A 22,537-nucleotide genomic window follows, 5' to 3' on the forward strand; every position below is an offset into this window, starting at 1 on the left:
ACATTCCTTTCCCTGACAGGCATCCCTCAGCACCCATGGGAGCAGGGCCCAGCTATCCTTCTTCCCCACTTTTAACTCTCACTGCTACCACACTTGCCTCAAACAGGCTCCTGAGAGTGATATTTAACCTTAGCTGAGTACTTTTCTTGAGCGCCTGAAAATGATGGAATCAAAGTGTCTGCAGTCCAGGAGCTGCCAAAGGACTAGTGAAGAGACTCAGTGCAAGGTCTCCCTCTGGGCTCTGTATGTGATCGTGGCCCTTCTCTTCACAGAGGTGGCTCCTCACTCGTGGCCCCTGGCCTCTCCCTGCAATCTCCTTTCCACAGCATCTCCTTGAGTCTCTCCTGCTCCCCCGCCGCAGCCCCAGTCACATGAAATGGAGCGTGTGTTCCAGGCCTCTGTGGCTTTGGCTACAAGTGATGACAGGTTCCTTTTTTTTTTTTTTTTCTTACAAGTGGATGCCTATGTACTCTTAAAAGGCTCAGACGGAATGTAACCTCCTTGCTGGTGTCTGTCTCACTGCCCCTTCTGTGGCACCCTGCCTGTTGTGCCCCCATAGACCTGCTGCTGCTGCTGCTAACCACTTAGAATCATACCCAGGCCTCCCTCCAGGCTGTGAACACCTCCAGGGAAAAGAAAATTCCCTTTTGTTCATCTTTGATTTCCTCCAATCTTGTAAGGGGTCAGCATAAATTAGGAACCCGGTGGTTGTTGAGAAATACTGAAATCATCCTAGAGTGGGTGTGAGACTGATCACTAAAACTGATGAGCTCCTGAAGTCAGGTAATGTTAGGATGTCAGGAGAAGGACGAGGTGAAAAGTTGCATTTGAGGGGAGCACGGGGCTTGTCTGGGTCAGCCTACCCTCACTGGGCCCTGTCTCCATTCTCAGTGCCTGAAAATGCAAAAATGCCCACTTGCAAGCAGCTGGATAAACCAGAGCTTATTACTTTGAGATTAGCCGAGGGAAAGGCTGTTCTTAATTAAGGACTGAATGAATATACATTGTAAAATTAAGTAAGATATATATCCTTTTGAGGGGCTTCCCTGTGGCTCAGCAGTAAAGACTGCCTGCCAGTACAGGAGACGTGGGTTCAATTCCTGGGTTGGGAGGATCCCCTGGAGAAGGAAATGGCAGCCCCCTCCAGTATTCTTGCCTGGAGAATTCCATGGACAGAGGAGCCTGGTGGCTACAGTCTATGGGGTTGCAAAGAATCAGGCACAACTTAGTGACTAAACAGCAACAACATATCCTTTTGGGCTAACGGTGTCTGAGTGTCACATGCGTGCATGCTAAGTCGCTTCAGTTTTGTCCAGGTGATCTTCCCGACCCAAGGATCAAACGGGCTTCTCTTGTGCTTCCTGCATTGCAGACAGGTTCTTTACTGCTAGTACCGCCTGGGAAGCCAAGTGTCATAGTTACATCTAAGTATTTCCTTGAATTCTTCAAAAACTATCACGGAGGTGTTTGGTAGAAGAATGCAGTCTACCAAACAGGCTGATTCCTCTTTGCAAGCATAATCCAGGTTTATCTCACATCAAAGGTGCGACATTATCTAATATCTGCCGTTACCTGAGACCAGCACCATTGCTGCTGAGTCAGCATCTTTGAATCTTTTGCTTTATATAGCTATAGAGCCTGGTACAGAATGGATTACTGTCTCAAGAGAAGTCATCCACTTAGAAGTCACCAGGGGAGAAATGAGAAAATAGCTTTTCTGGGATTTTGACCAAACAGATGAGAACAGTTACAGAATAGCTCTGGGCCTAGGGATCTTGGCCAGTGTCAGATGCTAAGAAAGCTCAGAACGAAGGCAGCGTTCTGCCTGCGGGAGGAAGGGCCACCTTGTTCCTAATCCTGTGTCCTGCCAGTGTCAGCGTAACACTGTCAGAAAGTTCAGAGCAACTTCCCAGATACCAAAAGCATGGGATTTATACGCTGCTAAAAGCAGAGTGGTCTGTGGAAAAAAAGAACTGAGAGGCATGAGGCAGGAAGAAGGCAGCTATAAATGTTTTGATGGCCAAAGTTAAACACTGGGTTTGATGGAGAGGACTGGGAGGTTTTCTGGGCTGTTTCAGAAGAGTAAAGATCATGTAATGATTGGATGAACCTTGAGAAGGGGAGAAAGAATAGAAGAAAGTTCTAGTTGCATAAATGAAACTAAACTTTCTGAAACTGCTCTTGTTTCAGTGACTGTGGGGCTGCCATGTGCTATATCCTGGGACAGTCCCCGTACTAATAATGATGATGGCCAACAGAGATAGCGCTCAGTATATGCCTGTTCTGAACACTGTACATATACCAGCTCATTTGATTCCTTTAATGAATGTTATATAGTGGGTACTATTATTGCTGTTTTTCAGAGGAGAAAACTGAGGCACAGAGGGGTTAAATGACTTGCCCGAGGTCACACAGCTAAGTAGTGTATCTGAATAAGATTTAGCCTCATGAGTCCATGCTCTAACAAGATGCCATGTTGCCTCTGGTTTTGAGGCTCTGCCAGGCTGTGTGTGTAACTTTCAGGTTTGGAGAAATCTGTCTCTGGTGCCTTCCTGCCTGTAGGTGCGTCACATCAGCTGTTGGCTGGGCTCTAAGACTGTCACACTTGTGGCTGTGTGTGTTTGGTTGGACTGGAGGCGGGCTTACAGGAAAAGGGACAGAGGAGTTGGGTTGAACTTTGGCCTGTGGAGGGGAAGGGAGGGGCCGAAAGATACGGGGTCAGCAACAGAGAATCAGAAGTGAGTACAGTTAAGACCAGACGCAGGAAAAACAGAATGTTGAAGTCACCGGGTAAGAGGCTGCAGGGTGTGGGAAGCAGGGAGAGGAAGCACAGCCTTCATCAGGCGTCAGGCCGAGTCACTGTGGGAGAAACCTGCTGAGATCTGACTCCCAGGATCAACCAGCCCTCGGGGGCAAAGAGAGGAAAAGCAGGCCGAGAGAGATTGATTAAGGCTTAAAGTCCTGTGTCTGAAGGCAGACCCAGGAGACCAGAGGAGGGCAAGACCTTGGCTGGGATGGGCCCAGTTCTGTAAAGCAACAACGCAGCCTGTGATCTGCCTGCCTGTGTGTGCTTTGCACCACCCTCAGCTGCTGGCAAGGGTGTGGAGAAGCAGGAGCCCTGCGCCGCCCGTGGGAGGGCAGATTAATGCAGTCATCTCGTGTGGCCTGCTGCTGAAGCTTTTCATTCCAAGAAAATTTGAGAATATAGAATATTCATAAATATATGTGTATATCTATAGTCTTGGTTTTATTTTTTCTTTATGTTCTTTATTCCTTCTTTTATGTCTTTTAAACATATTATTAACTATTTGACCATTTCTGTCTGAAGTTTATGTAGATCAAATCTTGTATCTGTCGACTCCCATCATGATGGAAATCTGGGGGGCCCTGAGGGCAAAACCCAGCACGCAGAGTTGGGCCCACCCTATTTAACAGAACTTCAACTTTTCTGATACATCATCAAGCTACTGTAAATACTTTCCCAGCACAACCGCAGTCCTGTCACCACAAAATACGGTTTGGAAAAACTCGGACAGGGATGTGCACGGGGCTTGAAGAGAGTGGGAGCTTGGACCTGAGGCTTAAACCCCAGCCCTGGGGTGTGGAGGGAGCAGCCCCCAGGGGTCGGCCTCCAAGAGCTGTGTGAGGTGCCAAAAGCTCGTTAAAGGGGCAAGCCAGTAACCAGAAGCAGGTGACCAAAGTGAGCAAAGAGACTGCCAAGGAGCACGAAGCAGACAGAACCAAATTCACAGCCGGGTCATGGGCCAGGGGTCCACAGTGTCAGGATGATGGTGAGGTCAGCCTAGGGGAAGCACTCCTGACTTTGACCTTTGCCAGAATCATTGCAGCTGCTTTTCTTTTTTTCTTTATTTTTTACAACCATGACCTGGTGTTTAAGCTTTAACTTTTGACCCAGTGGGTGGACTGGAACCCCTAAAAGCACTATAGAACCTCTGATATCCCTCTGGGGTTCTGGAAAGTCCTCGTAGGTAGGTAGGTATGGCTGTGAATTTAAATTTCCCCTACAAGCTGTTCTTTTGCTTTATCCATGTTTTCTGGGCCCTGGGGATTGCCTTGCTTTTTTGTGATTTCTTTATACATTCAAGAAATTTCTTATATAGTCAGTCCCCTACGTACAAACCTTCAAGTTGCAAACTTTCAAAGACGCAAACTTGTGTTCTGTCATCATCAGGCATGAGTGAAATTGCAGCTTGCTCTCCATCTCCTGCTGCTGACAATCCTTCAGCTCTACCATCTTCCACCTCCTCTCCCTCCTCATATCTGCCGTTCACTTGATACCAGCTCCTATATGCCAGCTATTGTACTGTAATGTGAGATTAAAACCGTTTTCTTTATTCTGTGTTTGGTTTTTATGTATTATTTGTGTGAGAAAATATTATAAACCTATTACAGTAAGTGCTATATAGCTGTTTGTGTTAGCTGGGTACCTCAGCTAACTTTGTTGGACTTATGAACAAATAGGACTTATCAATGTGCTATTATCAACGAACAAGAACGCTCTTGTTCATATGTAGGGGACTTACTGTATTTCATTTGTATCTCTAGGTGTTGCATATTGGGAGAATTTTTCAGGTTACTTACTATATGAGATTACTGGAAATGGAAACTTTTCTATACAACCATTTTAGAGAACTATTTGGAAACATTTAGCCAACTGAAGATGTTCATACCCTTACAGCTTCAACAGTCCTCTCCTACGCATATACCCCAGACCACTCACAAGTGTAGAGCAAAGAAGTTGGCTAAGATGCGGAGTGTAGCCTTGTTGGTAAAAATGGAAAAACAGAAACAATCTCAATATCTATTAACAAAAGAAAAATATGAAGAACTTTATATAGAATGAGATTATCATAGAGTAGGTAAATTTAATAAACTGTAGCCAAATGTATAAAGATAAATCAGTCTCAAATGTACTGTTGACCAAAAAAAAGAAAAGTTGCAGATTATTATGCACAGAATAATTATATTTCTTTAAAGTTTTAAAAACACTCCAAATTCTGCTTCTATGGCTTAGGGACACAGGCATATTTGAAAAGTATGGGATTGATACAGGCTGACTTGAGGAGAGTAGTTAACTTGAATGAGATCAGGGGAAGGAGGGCTCCAACGATCTACAATGTTGTGTTCCTTTCAGAAAAAGCATGGTGGTCCGGGGTCAGCAAACCAGGCCTCATGGCCCCAGTTCAGCTGTCTTCCTGTTTTTTTCCAACCCTCGAGCTAAGGCTGGTTTTTAATGGTTATATAAAAACAGATCATAGCCTCTATTTGGCCTCTTGGCCCACAAGGTCTAAAACCTTCACTCTCTGGCCCACTAAGAAAAAGTTTGCCAACCCCTGTTCTCGTCATTATGGGGAAATAGAAGAGAATCGGGGTGGGTCCCCTGTTATTTGTTATACTTGTTTCTGTTCTCTTCGGTAGGTGAATGTTCATCATGAAAAGTGAGTTCTTTTCCATTTCTCCTGGGTCCCTGCTGGCTGTCTGCCCTCTTTTCTTTCCATGGCTTCCAGTCTCTTTGAAAGACAGCCAGCACGTCTTCATTTTCTCCCTCTTCATTCATCTTTCAGCCCCCTGTGATCCGGCTGCCACGGCAAGCACAACACTCAGCCGCTCTGCCCGAGTCAGCAGTGCCTCCTGAGAGCTGAACCCAAACGGCCCGTTTCCGTCTTTATCTTCGGTTTCTCTCTGTAGCCCTTAACGTAATTAATCAGTTATTGAAACCCTCCTCTTCCTTGGCTCTTCTGAGGTCATTTTCTTCTTGGTCTCCTGTGAGTCTGGTTGTTCCTTTCAGGTTTGGGGTTGAGATCTTTCTCTTCCACCTGTTCCTTTCATCTTTTTCTTTTCTCTTCTTACTCTTTCCATCATTTCAGGGCCATGTCTTCCATTTTCTTAGCTTCCATCTCAGTCCTTGGCTGATGACTTGCCCCGTATCACTTCCAGTCAGGTCTGAAGGCCCAGCCCCAGTCCTGCATCTTGATCATCTATCCTCCTTGGAGATGTCCCAGGGGCCTTGGGCTCAGCCTGGCCAAAACAGAACTCTTTCTCTACTCCCTGCTGGTTTAAGCCCTTCTTAGCTCTCACCTAGGGTACGTCATCAACTTCTTAACTAGTCTTCTTGGCTTTGTCTCCTCTCCAACTGCATTTCATATAACCTCCAGAATGATGGTTCTCTAACAAAAATGTGATGATTTTTCTCTTGTACTTACCCCTTCAGTGGTTTTGCATTTCCTTTGGATAGATTCCAGTCTCCCTGGCATCATCACAAGGCCCTTTATAAGCTTGTGCTGAGCTCCTTTCCTGGACCCTTCCCACTGCACATTCCGTGATACATGTACTTGAATGTGCCAAGCTCTGTTGCGCCACGGAGTCTTTCCACGGGGGCATTTCCAGCTGCAATGCCTTTGCAGCCATCATTGCTTGACGAATCCTGAGATTCAATTCAGTGATCACTTCCTCTGTGAAGATCTCCTGAATCCCCCACCCCTAATGCAATGAGTGTCTTCCCCTCCCGAGTCCTCATGACGTTCTGTACCCAAACCTGTTGCAGCTTTTATGAAACTGTCATGTGACTATTAATTTGGATGCCGTTGTCCCTGCTTACCCACCGCTTCCCCGGGAAATGGTCTCATTCACCTTTATGTCCCAGAATAGGGCCTGGTGCCTAGCAGGGACATGAATGGCGTGAAATTTATTCAGTCGCCCGAGACATACTTGTGTTTCTGACAAAGTTATAATCATTTCAGTAATACAATGTGGTGAAAACTGGATGCATGTGATTTTTTTGTTAATCCAGTTTTATTTTATTCTAAAATGTTAACTCTCTCAAATCATTTGGTCCGGGAATAGTTCAGTTCTGGCTCCTCACACCAAACAGGCCACAGCCATTCCTCCTCCTCCTGCGGAGAAAGCTTCATGGCTGCATCCGTGAGTAGTTCCGAAACGCCTTCTGTCCACCTCCCTCTCAGAATATGGAGGGAAGTTCAGGAGAGAAGCATTGAGTGGCATGACAATTTGCAGAAAATCCAAGTAGTTTTAGAAGTACTTTTGAAAAAAAAATGGAGAATATAAGTTTCATAGACATGAAATTTCAAGCCAGTAAGAACTGATTTGAAAACTTGAAAAAAAAAATTTGTAACATAAAAAGGATGGAGGAGTCTGCCTCAGGTGCTGAGGACATCACAGAAGGACTTCCTGAGAAGTTAACGAGGTGGTTGGAAAGGAGAGCTATCCACCAGAGTAGGCTCTGATGGGTGGTAGTATTTTTTTTCCCCATAAAACAAAACCAATTAATCTAGTTTGTTTTAGAAATCTGAATTTTTTTATATTTCTTTATTTTATATGAATTAAAACCATCTTTATTATTTCCTATTTCCCCATTCCATTGTGGTTTTCAGAAACAGGAGCCCAGTAATTAATAGGGTTTGCTGATTCCCCCCCTCCCCCCAACATCACTGTTTATTAATTTAAAATCTATTTTTCTAAAAATTATGCTTATTTGTCTATGATTAAGATGGCTAGCCTAGTGGTAAAAAAATTCACCTGCACTGCAGGAGATCTGGATTCAGTCCCTGGGTTGGGAAGATCCCTGGTGAAGGGCATGGCACCCCACTGCAGTACTCTTGCCTGGAGAATCCCATGGACAGATGAGCCTGGCAGGCTACAGTCCAGGTGGTCGCACAGAGTTGGACACGACTGAAGCGACTTCACTTTCACTTTTCACTTTCATGCATTGGAGAAGGAACTGGCAACCCACTCCAGTGATCTTGCCTGGAGAATCCCAGGGGCGGGGGAGCCTGGTGGGCTGCTGTTTATGGGGTCGCACAGAGTCGGACACGACTGAAGTGACTTAGCAGCAGCAGTAGCAGCAGAAGCGACTTAACAAGCATGCAAGATGGCCAGAAGGCTTCCCAGGTGGCGCTCGTGGTAAAGAACCCACCTGCCAATGCAGGAGACAAAAGAGACTCTGGTTTGATCCCTGGGTTGGGAAGATCCCCAGGAGGAGGGCACAGCAACCCACTCCAGTATTCTTGCCTGGAGAATCCCATTGACAGAGGAGCCTGGCGGGCTACAGTCCATGGGGTCACATAGAAATGAACATGACTGAGGCGACTTAGCTTGCATGCATGCAAGATGGCCAGATTTAGCAAATAATATAAAACACTCAGATAGATATAAATTTTAAATAAACAAAAAAAAATTAGTATAACTATACCGCATGTAATTTATTGTAAGTATACATATGAATATTACATATTTTTTAAAAATTATTTGTTGTTTACCTGATATTCAAATTTAACAGGTGTCCCATATTTTATCTAGTAACTCTATTTATGATTAGATGATCTTTTGCCAAGCAAAGACCACTCCTATTTTGGTGCATCACTAAACCCAGAGACATATTGACTATGTAGCCAGTTAACAAATATTAGAAGAATATTTAAACTGAGTCCTAGATCAGTCATTCAAATAACAAGGAATTATCACTAAAAAAATGTTAAACAAAAAAATCTTGGTGATGAAGTAGAAGAAATCAGGACTACAAGGGTGGATCAACTTTAAAGCATATTTTGATGTAATTAGTCTCATTAAAAACAAATTGAGAAAAAAGTCATGGGGTATATTAATAAATGCAGAAAGGATGTGGACAGAAGAGAGTGAGGCTAGCACATCAGAAGGTCAACCAGCAGTGTTAAAACTCTGAGGGGGCTTCTCTGGTGGCTCTGTATAAAGAACCCATTTGCCACTGCGGGAGACACGGGTTCGATCCCTGGTCTGGGAAGATCCCTCATCCACAGAGCAACTAAGCCCGTGTGCTCCAGAGCCCAGGGGTCACAGCTTCTGAAGCCTGCCTGCCCTGGAGCCCGTGCTCCGAAACCAAAGAAGCCACCGCAGTGAAAAGCTGTGGCACCACCAGAAACAGTAGCCCCTGCTCTCTGCAACCAGAGAAAAGCCCACGCGACAACAAAGACCCAGCACAGCCGAAAATAAATCAATAAGATTCTAAGAAAAGACAGGTAGAATTGTAATAAAAATAGTACTTATGACCAACCTGAATACTTTTCCATCACTTAAGAATCTTTTTAAAATTTTTAAAAATACTTTTCACACTGCTATATATAAAATAGGTTATAAGGACCTACTGTAGAGCACAGGGAACTCTGCTCTGTATAACCTATATGGGGAAAAAAATCTGTAATGCTCTGTAATAACCTTTATGGGAAAGAAATCTGAAAAAGAGTGGGTATATGTCCATGGATAACTGACCCACTCTGCCGTACACCTAAAACTAACACAGCATTGTAAATCAACCATGCTATGCTATGCTAAGTCACTTCAGTCGTGTCCGACTCTGTGTGACCCCATAGACGGCAGCCCACCAGGTTCCCCGGCCCCTGGGATTCTCCAGGCAAGAACACTGGAGTGGGTATTCTGCCACTAACCTTCGCTGATTTTGCACTGAGTCTGTTCAACCAACTGTTTATTCTTCTTCAAGCATAATGTCAGAAAAAACATCCTGAGTGAATATTTTCACTTATTAAAAGTTGTCCAGTATGTAGTGAACAGAGCTTACAGAGGAATTAAGAGTCCCTCCACCCCTAGTCCTGCTCCCCAGAGAGGGTTCAGTCACTCGGACTTTATGGGGGGAACCCTAAGACACACCTGATTCCAAAGCCAAAGCCAACCAACAGAAAGAAAACCCCAAAAGCTAGAAATGTGAAATCTCATTATTAGAGGTTCTTGTCTTTTCACTCAGTTCCTCTCAATTCCCAGTGTTTTTTTTTTTTAAATTCAGATGTGTTTCTGAGAAAACTGCTGTAGATCCCTTTTCTGTCTCTAACTAAGAACACACTGTGTGTGTTCCTGGAAGGGGGTTGATTGAAGAAGAAGATACCCAACTCTTGATAAAAAGGCGTGATGCCTGTCTAGCACTTTGCCTCCGACTCATCTGGCCTTTCTCCTAAACAACTATTCAATAAACGGCAGCCACCTGGTAGACAGGGCTCCCTGTGCTGCAGAGAGATGGGGCGGGGGGCGATGGTGGAGGAGACAGCCAATAAACGAACAAGTACCGGGGAGAAATCACATCAGATAATGAACAGTTCACAGTACTATTTCAAAACCAAGTGAACTGGAGAAGGGACTTGCCCTTGAGAACGTGCCCCATGCTCCCACTGGCATGGTGTCCCAGGGCAGCCTCTGGTCCACGCCAGAGCCCTGACATCAAGGATGTGGTCCGTCTGCTTGGCATCAGTAACCCCTGCATCAGCATAGCCATCCTCCCCCGCAGCCTGGCTGGGGCCTGGGGTGTCTGGTAATGTTGTTTGTTCCTGTTTTATTCCCATTTTGCCCCTGACCACATCACAGTCAGATGTCACAGATGCTGAACAACTGATTAAAAAAAAAATAGACTGTTTGACAAGTACATACAGGTATTTTTATTGTTAAGGTATAGTTGATTTCAGTTCAGTTCAGTTCAGTTGCTCAGTCATGTCCGACTCTCCGTGACCCCATGAATCGCAGCACGCCAGGCCTCCCTGTCTATCACCAACTCCCGGAGTTCACTCAAACTCACGTGCATCGAGGCAGTGATGCCATCCAGCCATCTCATCCTCTGTCGTCCCCTTCTCCTCCTGCCCCCAATCCCTCCCAGCATCAGAGTCTTTTCCAATGAGTCAACTGTTCGCATGAGGTGGCCAAAGTATTGGAGTTTCAGCTTTAGCATCAGTCCTTCCAAAGTAATCCCAGGGCTGATCTCCTTCAGAATGGACTGGTTGGATCTCCTTGCAGTCCAAGGGACTCTCAAGAGTCTTCTCCAACACCACAGTTCAAAAGCATCAATTCTTCAGCACTCAGCTTTCTTCACAGTCCAACTCTCACATCCATACATGACCACCGGAAAAACCATAGCCTTGACTAGACGAACCTTTGTTGGCAAAGTAATATCTCTGCTTTTGGATATGTTATCTAGGTTGGTCATAACTTTCCTTCCAGGGAGTAAGCGTCTTAATTTCATGGCTGCAGTCACCATCTGCAGTGATTTTGGAGCCCCCAAAAATAAAGTTTGACACTGTTTCCACTGCTCCCCCATCTATTTCCCATGAAGTGATGGGACTGGATGCCATGATCTTAGTTTTCTGAATGTTGAGCTTTAAGCCAACTTTTTCACTCTCCTCTTTCACTTTTATCAAGAGGCTTTTTATTTCCTCTTCACTTTCTGCCATAAGGGTGGTGTCATCTGCATATCTGAGGTTATTGATATTTTTCCTGGCAATCTTGATTCCAGCTTGTGCTTCTTCTAGCCCAGCGTTTCTCATGATGTACTGTGCATATAAGTTAAATAAGCAGAGGGACAATATACAGCCTTGATGTACTTCTTTTCCTATTTGGAACCAGTCTGTTGTTCCATGTCCAGTTCTAACTGTTGCTTCCTGACCTGCATATAGGTTTCTCAAGAGGCAGGTCAGGTGGTCTGGTATTCCCATCTCTTTCAGAATTTTCCACAGTTTATTGTGATGCACACAGTCAAAGGCTTTGGCATAGTCAGTAAAGCAGAAATAGATGTTTTTCTGGAGTCGATTTACATTATTGTATTAGTTTTAGGTGTACAGCATAGTGGTTCAGTATTTTTATAGATTATACTCCAAGTTATTACAAGATAATGGGCTTCCCTGATAGCTCAGTTGGTAAAGAATCTGCCTGCAATGCAGGAGACCCCAATTGGATTCCTGGATTAGGAAGATCCACTGGAGAAGGGATGGGCTACCCACTCCAGTATTCTTGGCCTTCCCTGTGGCTCAGCTGGTAAAGAATCTGCCTGCTGCTGGAGACTTGGGTTTGATCTCTAGGTTGGGAAGATCCCCTGGAGAAGAGAAAGGCTACCCACTCCAGTATTCTGGCCTGGAGAATTTCATGGACTGTATAGTCTATAGGGTCGCAAAGAGTTGGACACGACTGAGCCACTTTCCCTTTCTTCACTTTCAGTGGCTGTGATTCCCTGTGTTGTACAATATGTCTGTACTGCTGATCTATTTTATACAGTAGTCTGCCTCTCTTAGCCCCGTATCTCTAATCTGTCCCTCCCCACTTCGGTCTCCTCACTGTAACCACTAGTTTGTTTTCTGTATCTGTAAATCTATTTCTGTTCAGATTCCACGTATGAGCGATATCATACAGCACTCTCGTCTGACTTATCTCACTACGCATCATATTCTCTCGGCCCATCCATGCTGCCGCAGAAGGCGGAATTTCATGCTTTCACGGCTGAGTGGCACCCCACTGTCTACATGTCCCGCATCTTCACCTGTTCGTCTGTTGATGGACACTTGGGTTGCTTCCGTATCTTGGCTGTTGTAAGTAGTGCTGCTGTGACGATTGGGATACATGCATCTTTTTAAATTAGTATTTTCTGAATATATACCCGGAGTATATATTGGATATATATATATATATATAGTATATGCTGGATCACATGGGAGTTCTATTTTTAGTTTTTTGAGAATATTTCATATTGTTCTCCACAGTGGCTGCATCAACGTACGTTCCCACCAACAGTGTAGGAGGGTTCCCTTTTCTCCACACCCTCGTCAACATTTGTTATTTGTAGATTTTTTGATGATGGCCATACTGACAGGTGTGAGGTAGTATCTCACTGTGGTTTTGATTAGCATTTCCTTATAATTAGTGATACTGAGCATCTTTTCTTGTGCCTGTTGGTCATTGTACGTCTTCTTTGGAAACATATCTTCAGGTCCACTGCCCATTTTCTGATTGGGTTATTTGTTTTTTTGATATTGAGTTGTGTGAGCTGTTTATATATTTTGGATATTAATCTCTTGTCAGTCATATCATTTGCAAATATTTTTGCACATTCTGTAGATTGTCTTTGTTTTGTAGGTGGTTTCCTTTGCTGTGCAAAAACTTTTCAGTAATTAGGTCCTATTTGTTTATTTCTTTTGCCTTGAGAGACAGATCTAAAAATATATTGTGGTGTATTCTGAAATCTGGGAGGGTTTGCTTCCAGCTTTGTTCTTTTTCTTCAGGATTTCTTTCATGATTCTGGGTCTTTTATGGTTCCATATGAATTGTAGGATTAGTTGTTCTAGTTCTGTGAAAAATGTCATGGGTATTTTGATAGGAATTGCATTAAACCTGTAGATTATTTTGGGTAGTGTGGCCATTTTAATAGTATTAATTCTTCCAATCCAAGAGTATGGGATATCTTTCCATTTTTTTGTATCGTCTTCAATTTCTTTCATCAGTGTTTTATAGTTTTCAGTGTATAGGTCTTTCACCTCTTTGGTTAAGTTTATTCCAAGGTATTTAATTCTTTCTGATACAATTTTAAACAGGATTTTAGAAAACTTTCTGTTTCTGATAGTTCATTATTAGTGTATAGAAATACAACAGTTTTCTATATATTCATCTTGTATCCTGAAACTTTGCTGAATTAATTCATTAGTTCTAATAGTTTGGAGCTGGAGGCTTTAGGGTTTTTATATAAAGTATCATGTGATCTGCAAGTAGTGACAGTTTTATTCTTTCCTTCCAATTTCAATGCCAGAGTACACCTTATTAATTTTGCTCCCAAAGACGTCTTTCTCTGTAGGGTTCTCCAGTCATCTTTGAAGCGAATAGACTGTCTTCATGAATAACAGCAAATTAAAGTTAATTGAATTATGATTTAACTCAGTAATTTTCAGCCCAGCATAAATACTTAATGGACTCACCTAGGGAGCTTTAATAACATACCATTGCCCAGGCCACGACCTCGGATGTCCTCGGGAACCGGTTTTGAGTGGACCTTAAACAGCACCAGGCGCTGTCAGTGTGCAGAGCGCCGTGAGCTGCCATGGGTGTGACTGATACCTAAACGCAACCCCATGAGGTTGTCTGCGCCACTCAAACCATGGTTCTCAAGGTATGGCCCCTAGACCAGTAGCATGAGCGTTTTATTAGAGGTGAAAGTTCCTGGTCCCATCCCAGACCTGCTGAATCAGAAGCTCTGGGGACAATGTCTAGCCGTGAGTGTTGGGGGGTGGGGGCACCCTCCTGGTGATTCTGGTACACGCTGATGTAGGTGGACTGCTGTGTGGGTAGTCCAGCGGTTACTTTTGCTTGAGGTGAGGTTTTAAGCTCCGGCATGATCTCTCGTTAATGCCTCGAAGTCACATAATAAGGCATGATTGTCACAGCTCTCTCTAGTATATCCAGGCCAGAGGCTCTCAGAGGGTCAAGGCTTCAGCGATGCTTTTTAAACAATCATGTTCTTATGACACAGTGGGCAGCTGCTGGGAGCTGGGAATCCACTCCCTATCCCGATTCTCCTCCGGTTCACCAAGAAGGAACATAGAGAAAGAGGTTGTAGGCTGGGGAAGGTCAGGAGTGGACAGGGTTTGGAGCCATGGTCCTCAAGCTTGGCTGCACATTGGAGTCTGTAAAGGATTCTGAGACCTGGGTTCAGACCGAATACCACAGGTATTCGGATGTACTGACTAGGGCTGGGCTGAAAGGTCCCCAGGTGACTAATACTCAGCTGAAGCTGAGAAGCTGGAGGGTGTCTCAGTTTGGTTTGATTCTGCCTTCCTACGAATCTGGCTCTTTTCCATAGACAGAGGTACAGGGTTAATGGAAAGTGGGTAGGCTTCTTTGGCTTGGTTTTCTTGAGCATCCTGAAATCCTAAATCAAGTTTCTCCACCGAGCAGGACAGCATTTGACTACCTGATACCTGCTCTGTGGGTGTGTGTGTGAGTGTGTGGGTGTGTGTGGGTGTGTGTTTCATTTCACTACCTGAATTATAAGATGGTTTCAACCATCTGCGTGTTGGAATCAATGTAAGTGAAAGAATGGGGCATCTGACTGAGGTCCAGTATGCTTCTGACATTCTGAGTTTAATAATATTCTCTCGCCAGTGTTATATTTTACGTTGTAATACGAGTGTGCCAACCTTTCAGTGGCTATATAACACTTTCGTTTAAACTTTAAACATGAGAGCTTGATTGTGCATTTGTTCCACTTTCAAAAGGAGAAGTTAGTGAGTTTGCTTCACCAGGAAGCAGAGTCACTTCCACTTGGGGACAAGGTGTGGGGCGGCAACAAGGGGGCGAGGTGCCTGCTTGGTTGCCGAGCTGCCAGGCTCACCTCGGGCATTTCCTCCCTTTGCCCAGGTATGAGGATCCCCCCCAGAGTCCTCACCGGATGTCTGAGACACACATCCCAGCTGTGTTTGTATGGATATTATAGTCTTTTGTGACTCTCTGCACTGTCCAGTTATCTGGTAATTTTAAGATTAAAAGTAAAATGAATATTGCAGCTTAATTTCATTGCTTGAATGACCATTCCCGTCACCTCCTGTTAATGCTCCATTTTGTGAGGAGAGAGAGAGATGGTGAAAAGATCGCTCTGGGGAGGCTTTGCATGGGAGGCCCCTGGAAGAGGAGAGTCCTAGCAGACCCGCGCTGAGTCCCACCCCCTCCCCCGCCCCCAGCGCTGGCCAGGTTCAAGGTCACATCCGCAGCCCTGCCCACAGCCCTTCTGGTTTCAACAGCAAGTCCGGTTCTTTCTTCCGCTTTCTTCTCTTCTGCACTTTGCCGGCGGCTGCCACTATCCCTTCTCAGGCTTGAACCTCTTTTTTTTCTGCAGCTTCTTCAGTTTTACACTCTGCCCCCACCCCCAGGCCACACCCCTCTTTTCTGAAATACGTCCTCTTGTAGATAGAAAGACAATAATAAAATAGAGAAGTTATACCGGACAGATGAGTCTCCTGGGGAACAGAGAACAGATCAGTCTAGAATGGGAAAACAGACTGGGCGGAGGATGAATAGCCACCTTCCAAGGCCAGTGAGAAGGAGGCCCCTGTGGGACACACAGCATCTCGCAGCTGGGATGCCTCTACCCTTCGTGTGATCACTGTGGGGTGGGCTGGGCTGGTGGCCCCCTTTGGGGCCTTTTAGGAAAGGTACAACTGGAGGAGAAAGAGGCTCTTTCCAGGCCCCACAATGCAAGAAGACATCCATCCAGTCGGCGCTCAGCACAGGAACCGGCCCTGTGCATTATGCAGGCGACGCGCTGCAGACTCACTTCCAGAAAGAGTGTGGGTTCGTCCATAGTGGAGGTGGACCTCTGAGTTTCTAAAATGTTGTACTTTTACCAAGAAGCATGGGATGGGAGGATGGCTTCCACAGGAACTCACCACTGACGGTTATGGGCCTGACCTAGTGTTTCCTAGAAAAGGCAAGGCGCAGGGGGCTGTCTGGGCCACACGGTGATCCACTGGTTTAGGAGCTGCTCTCAGCCCGCAGGTCACAGGGGGAACCGCTGTCATGCTTGGGAGAAATTCCCAACCTGCCCTCCTTGGCTCCACTCCCGCCCTGCTCTTGTGACCTCGGGATCCTCTCTGGTCTCCACCTCTGTCCCCCGTGTGACTTACTCCTGGCTAAGGACTTGATCGGAGAAGGCAATGGCACCCCACTCCAGTACTCTTGCCTGGAAAATCCCATGGATGGAGGAGCCTGGTAGGCTGCAGTCCATGGGGTCGCTAAGAGTTGGGCACGACTGAGCGACTTCGCTTTCACTTTTCACTTTCATGCATTGGAGAAGGCAATGGCAACCCACTCCAGTGTTCTTGCCTGGAGAATCCCAGGGACAGAGGAGCCTAGTGGGCTGCCGTCTATGGGGTCACACAGAGTCGGACACGACTGAAGTGACTTAGCAGCAGCAGGGACTTGATATGTGGCCCGCCCCAGGTTTTCAGCTCCGCCTTTGAGGACATTTGATGCTCTTGGCACAAACTCTTGGGCTGATCCCCGAAGTTTTCAACTTTCCCATCAGAGATGCCCTGGGTACCAGCCCTTCCCCAGTGTAGTTTCTGCCAGTCCTCATTGTGTGGGCACTGGGCTGGTGTTGTTGTGGAGTAGATGTTAGGGCAGACCCCCAAGAGTAGTTTGGCGCTGCACGCTCGCCCTCTCCCCACTCTGGAGATGGTGCTGCACACGAGCAAACTGGCAGGTGTGCTGGTGTGACTGTGGCCATGGGAAACACAAACTTCCAAACAAAGAAAGGACCTGAGTCCCCGTCAACAGGAATAGATGGCGATACAGCTAATAATGGGAGGAAAAGGCAACTCTCTAGATACAGACATGGAATAATCCTCAAAATCTAATTTTAAGTGAAAACAAAAAAACAACCAAGGGGCAGCACACTATATAACGTTTGCTACCATTTGTGTTAAAAAAGGAAACAGGAAATGATACTTATACTAGTATATCAGAGAGTTTTCTGGAAGGCAGCAGGAAAGAGTGGTTACCTCTGGGGAAAACTGAGGAAAGGGTGTCGTGAAGCGTCCTCTCTCAACTTAGCGCTGTGTTTGCAGCGCCTGTCAAAAAGTCAAACTGAAGACAAGATAAATGCTTCCGAATCAACACAGAGATGTGGAACTAGAGGGGAACTTGGGGAGATAGAGACGAGCCTAGAACATTTAGCCAATCCTTAGTTGTACAGATTAGAACATTTAGCCATTAAGGGGATTTACCAAATCCCCATAATTGCTGAGTGAGTAGAGCCCCACGGTCATGGGCAACCGTGCTCAAGGGTGGGCAGCCTCACAGCCCTGTGGGTCACCTGCACCCCTGCGTTCACAGACGCGCTGTCTACAGTGACCGAGACGTGGAGACAGCCTCGACGCTCATCGCTGATGAGTGCATAAAGAAGACATGGAACATCACTCAGGCATGAAAAAGAAGATGCCATTTTCAGCAGCATAGGTGAACCTATAATGAAGATTATTTATTGCCTTAAGTGAAATAAATCAGAGAGAGGAAGACAAATATTTTATAATATCACTTACACATGGACTCTAAAATATGACACACATGGACCTACGTACAAAGAGAAACAGACACAGACTTATGTGCCAAGGGTTATGGTTGCACAGGCTTATGGTTGCCAAGGGTTATGGTTGCACAGGCTTATGGTTGCCAAGGGTTATGGTTGCACAGGCTTATGGTTGCCAAGGGGGAGAAGGGGAGGGGAGGGAAGGAAGGATTGGGAGTTTGGGATTAACAGATGCAAACCCTTATACATAGAATGGATAAACAGTAAAGTCCTACTACATTGAATATCCAATTATAAGCCATAATGGAAAAGAATATTCAGTTAAATTCAGTTCAGTCGCTCAGTCATGTCCGACTCTTTGCAACCCCATGGACCACAGCACGCCAGGCCTCCCTGCCCATCACCAACTCCCGGAGTTTACTCAAACTCATGTCCATTGAGTCAGTGATGCCATCCAACCATCTCATCCTTTGTTGTCCCCTTCTCCTCCCGCCTTCAATCTTGCCCAGCATCAGGGTCTTTTCAAATGAGTCAGTTCTTCACATCAGGTAGCCAAAGTATTGGAATTTCAGCTTCAACATCAGTCCTTCCAATGAATACTCAGGACTGATTTCCTTTACGATGGACTGGGTTGGATCTCCTTGCAGTCCAAGGGACTCTCAAGAGTCTTCTCCAACACCACAGTTCAAAAGCATCAGTTCTTCAGTGCTCAGCTTTCTTCACAGTCCAACTCTCACATTCATACATGACTACTGGAAAAACCATAGGCTTGACTAGATGGACCTTTGTTGGCAAAGTAATGTCTCTGCTTTTTAATATGCTATCTAGGTTGGTCATAGCTTGTCTTCCAAGGAGCAAGTGTCTTAATTTCATGGCTGCAGTCACCATCTGCAGTGATTTTGGAGTCCCACCCCCCCACCGAAAAAAAAAGGTCTGTCACTGTTTTCATTGTTTCCCCATCTATTTCCCATGAAGTGATGGGACTGGATGCCATGATCTTAGTTTTGTGAATGTTGAACTTTAAGCCAACTTTTTCACTCTCCTATTTCACTTTCATCAAGAGGCTTTTTAGTTCTTTTTTGCTTTCTGCCATAAGCGTGATATCATCTGTGTATCTGAGGTTACTGATATTTCTCCCGGCAATCTTGATTCCAGCTTGTGCTTCATGCAGCCCAGCATTTCTCATGATGTACTCTGCATATAAGTTAAATAAGCACAGTGACAGTATATAGCCTTGATTTACTCTTTTCTCGATTTGGAACCACTCTGTTGTTCCATGTCCAGTTCTAACTGTTGCTTCTTGACCTGCATACAGGTTTCTCAGGAGGCAAGTCAGATGGTCTGGTATTCCCATCTCTTTCAGGATTTTCCACAGTTTGTCATGATCCACACAGTCAAAGGCTTTGGCATAGTCAATAAAGCAGAAGTAGATGTTTTTCTGGAACTGTCTTGCTTTATTGATGATCTAATGGCAATTTGATCTCTGGCTTCTCTGCCTAAATCCAGCTTGAACACAGTTCATATACTGATGAAGCCTGGCTTGGAAAATTTTGAGCATTACTTTGCTAGCATTTGAGATGACTCCAATTGGGTGGTAGTTAAAGTATTCTTTGGCATTGCCTTTCTTTGGGATTGGAATGAAAACCGACCTTTTCCAGTCCTATGGTCACTGCTGAATTTTCCAAATTTGCTGGATTCTGAGTGCAGCACTTTCACAGCATCATCTTTTAGGATTTGAAATAGCTCAACTGGAATTCTATTACCTCCACTAGCTTTGTTTGAGGTGATGCTTCCTAAGGCCTACTTGACTTCACATTCAAGGCTGTCTGGCTCTAGGTGAGTGATCACACCATTGTGGTTATCTGGGTCGTGAAGATATTTTTTTGTACAGTTCTTCTGTGTATTCTTGCCACCTCTTCTTAATATCTTCTGTTTCTGTTAGGTCCATACCATTTCTGTCCTTTATTGAGCCCGTCTTTGCATGAAATGTTCCCTTGGTATCTCTAATTTTCTTGAAGAGATCTCTAGTCTTTCCCATTCTATTGTTTTCCTGTTTCTTCGCTTTGATCACTGAGGAAGGCTTCTTATCTCTTCTTGCTATTCTTTGTACTTCAATAACAGTTTTTTAAAAAATCCTGTGTATCAGTAGAACTGCCAGTGTAAATATCAGGGTTATGCCATAGGGCGAGACATTTGAGACTGTTTCTTTGTATTGTGAACAATGAACTTGGGAAGATTGTTAGATGGTGCGTATTTATCCTGGTACCAGAATACTCTATCAACATCTAATAAATGACTGTTATTTATTATTTGAAGCTATCACAGTATTGTTTGGGGAGGGAAGGGTATGAGGAAGGTTGTCACAGGCGTGTGTGAAGATGAAGACTTGCAGGGTAAAGAAAAAGCATACACAGAGAACCCTTGACTCATTTATTTAAACAATCACTAAAGAATCAGAGAGAGTAAATGATGGTTAAATGGAGAACATGTTAGAGTGTGTGTGAGGGGTGCTGGGGAGAAAATTTCACCCCAGAACGTCACTAAGAGCCACTTGTCACCAGCTGTGTCACTTGTGCTAAGGAAGAAATGTGCACAAGCCAGGACCATCTGTGAGCATCTCCATTTCTCTTTCATGCCTGATTGTCCAACAGCCTCATGATTCTTGCTAGCTTATTTCTTTTCCAGTTCTGTCCTCTTCTGGGGCAGGTGTGACTGAGAGTGCTGTGTGTTCTACTGGGAACTAGTCCACCTTCCGTGGAGAGGCTGGAAGGATCCTGTCCTCTGGGCAGTTCTGCTCACAGCCGCCTGGCCCTGGGAGCGCAGTGAGAGCCCTCCCTCCCTCTTTGTGCCAGAAATCTGCCTTCGTGTGGGCTGAGGGGCAAGAACGTGAGGCTCCCTCTCTTGGTCACCACTTCATCATTTGTAATCATCCCATTCCTGCCTGATGGGAAGGAAAGTACCATGTGAGGTTCCAAGCTCAAGTTCTTCTATCGGCCCTCCGGGGTTTAAATCTTCACTCCTCCACGATAACTTTGTGGGTATGGGCTAGTTGTGTAACCTCCCTGCCGCAGCTGCTATCTGAAAAAGTGATGGGAACAAAATGAGATAATCTGGCACAAGGCAGAGCATAAGACTTGGCTCTCAGTAAATTACTTGTAAAAGTTAGCATGAAATAGTAGCAGTAGCAATAGCAATGGCAGAAGTAAATAAACAAAAGAAATAAGAAGGAGGTCTGGGTATTGGAGGAAGGTCCTCATCACCAACCACATGTGTGTATGTGCCACTGTCCCTGTGGCCCACCATTCCCCTCGCGGCATACCATCTTTGCTGGCCTAGGTTACCAATGAAGAATGATGTTTGATTCGATAGTTCTGCGAGCAGAGTGATATGTCAAATCTTTTAACAAATACATTATTGACTTACCTTATTTCAAAGACATAAATGTAGAATGAGGTCACTTAACCGTGAGGACAGAAGTCAATAAATGGTAGATATTTTTTGAGTCCTGCTTTTGGTGTATACACATGAGGAATACCAGTTACTTAGCAGTTTGTAATTGATTCTGATTGTTTGGGGTGGCATTGACTGATATGATTACCAAGTGGATCCCCTGGTCGTGGGGAAATTTAAGTGTTTATATAACTGAAAAATTAGACTGTGATCAAACAAATATTTTTATATTTGACATGTGGAGAGCTAAGGCCTAAGCTGGCCATGCTGTGGCCCGTCAGTCATTCTCTGGGAGGTGGCCTAACCTGCAGTACTGAGCGTAGCTTCAGGCAGTGGACATCTTCATTTGAAGAGTATCTTTCACCTTAGGAAGAACTTTCATATAAATTATCTCATTGTTGTAGCCTCAGCTAATATGCTCTTTTTCACAATTGGTTCCCACCTGAATGATAGGCAACGCTGTAGTACCACGATGGGAGGAAAACCTGACTGTGGTCACGACAGAGCCAGGCGAGGAAGGATTTTTTCAAATAATCCCCTAGCTACTATTCCTTTCCTGTCCTGTGATGAACCAAAGGATGGTTTTCCAGCACAATCCAAAGTCCCAACAGAATAAACCTATTAATAGGGCAGGTTCTAAAGAGTCATATTATTCAGTAAATTTAAATGTTGGTGCAGTTTCCTTAGTTTTTAAGGGAACATCCCCTTGAGAATTTCACTTTACAAGAAAAATACACATGGTATTTTTAAAAACATTTATTTGTTGATTTTTGTCCGTGTTGGGTCTTTGCTCCCGCAAGGGCTTTCTCTAGCTGCGGAGAGCAGGGACTACACTCTCTAGTTGCGGTGCACAGGTTTCTCATGGGCGGCTTCTCTCGTTGGGGAGCACAGGCTCTAGGGCACAAGGGCATCAGTAGCCGTGGAAGTGGGCTCAACAGTTGCATCACCAGGGCTCTAGAGTACAGGCTCAGGAGTTGCGGCTTAGTTGCTCCTTGACATGTGAGAGACTTCCTGGATCAGGGATCAAACCCATGTCTCCTGCATTGGCGGGTGGATTCTCTACCCCTGAGCCACCAATGAAACCCCCACGCATTGTATTTTTATCTAGATCATTTCAGGATTTCTGTGAGATCACTTCAGAGGCAGACTCAGTTCTCTGCAGAACTGAGTCCTGACATTGACATTTGATCAGTCACCCCGATTTGAAAAAATTCATTTCTGTTGGTAGGAAACCTTTTA

General features: G+C 44.9%; 1 protein-coding gene across 1 annotated transcript in view; it reads left to right on the forward strand.

The window, feature by feature from the left end:
- TMEM154 (transmembrane protein 154) overlaps positions 1 to 22,537 on the forward strand; it is a 52,325-nt gene that overhangs the window by 1,710 nt on the left and 28,078 nt on the right. The gene's annotated exons all lie outside the window — the stretch shown is intronic.

The sequence above is a fragment of the Bos grunniens genome, chromosome 17, assembly GCF_055505025.1.
Source record: "Bos grunniens cultivar Pamir isolate PY7600 chromosome 17, Bosgru_T2T1.0, whole genome shotgun sequence".
Classification (NCBI taxonomy): Eukaryota; Metazoa; Chordata; class Mammalia; order Artiodactyla; family Bovidae; genus Bos; species Bos grunniens.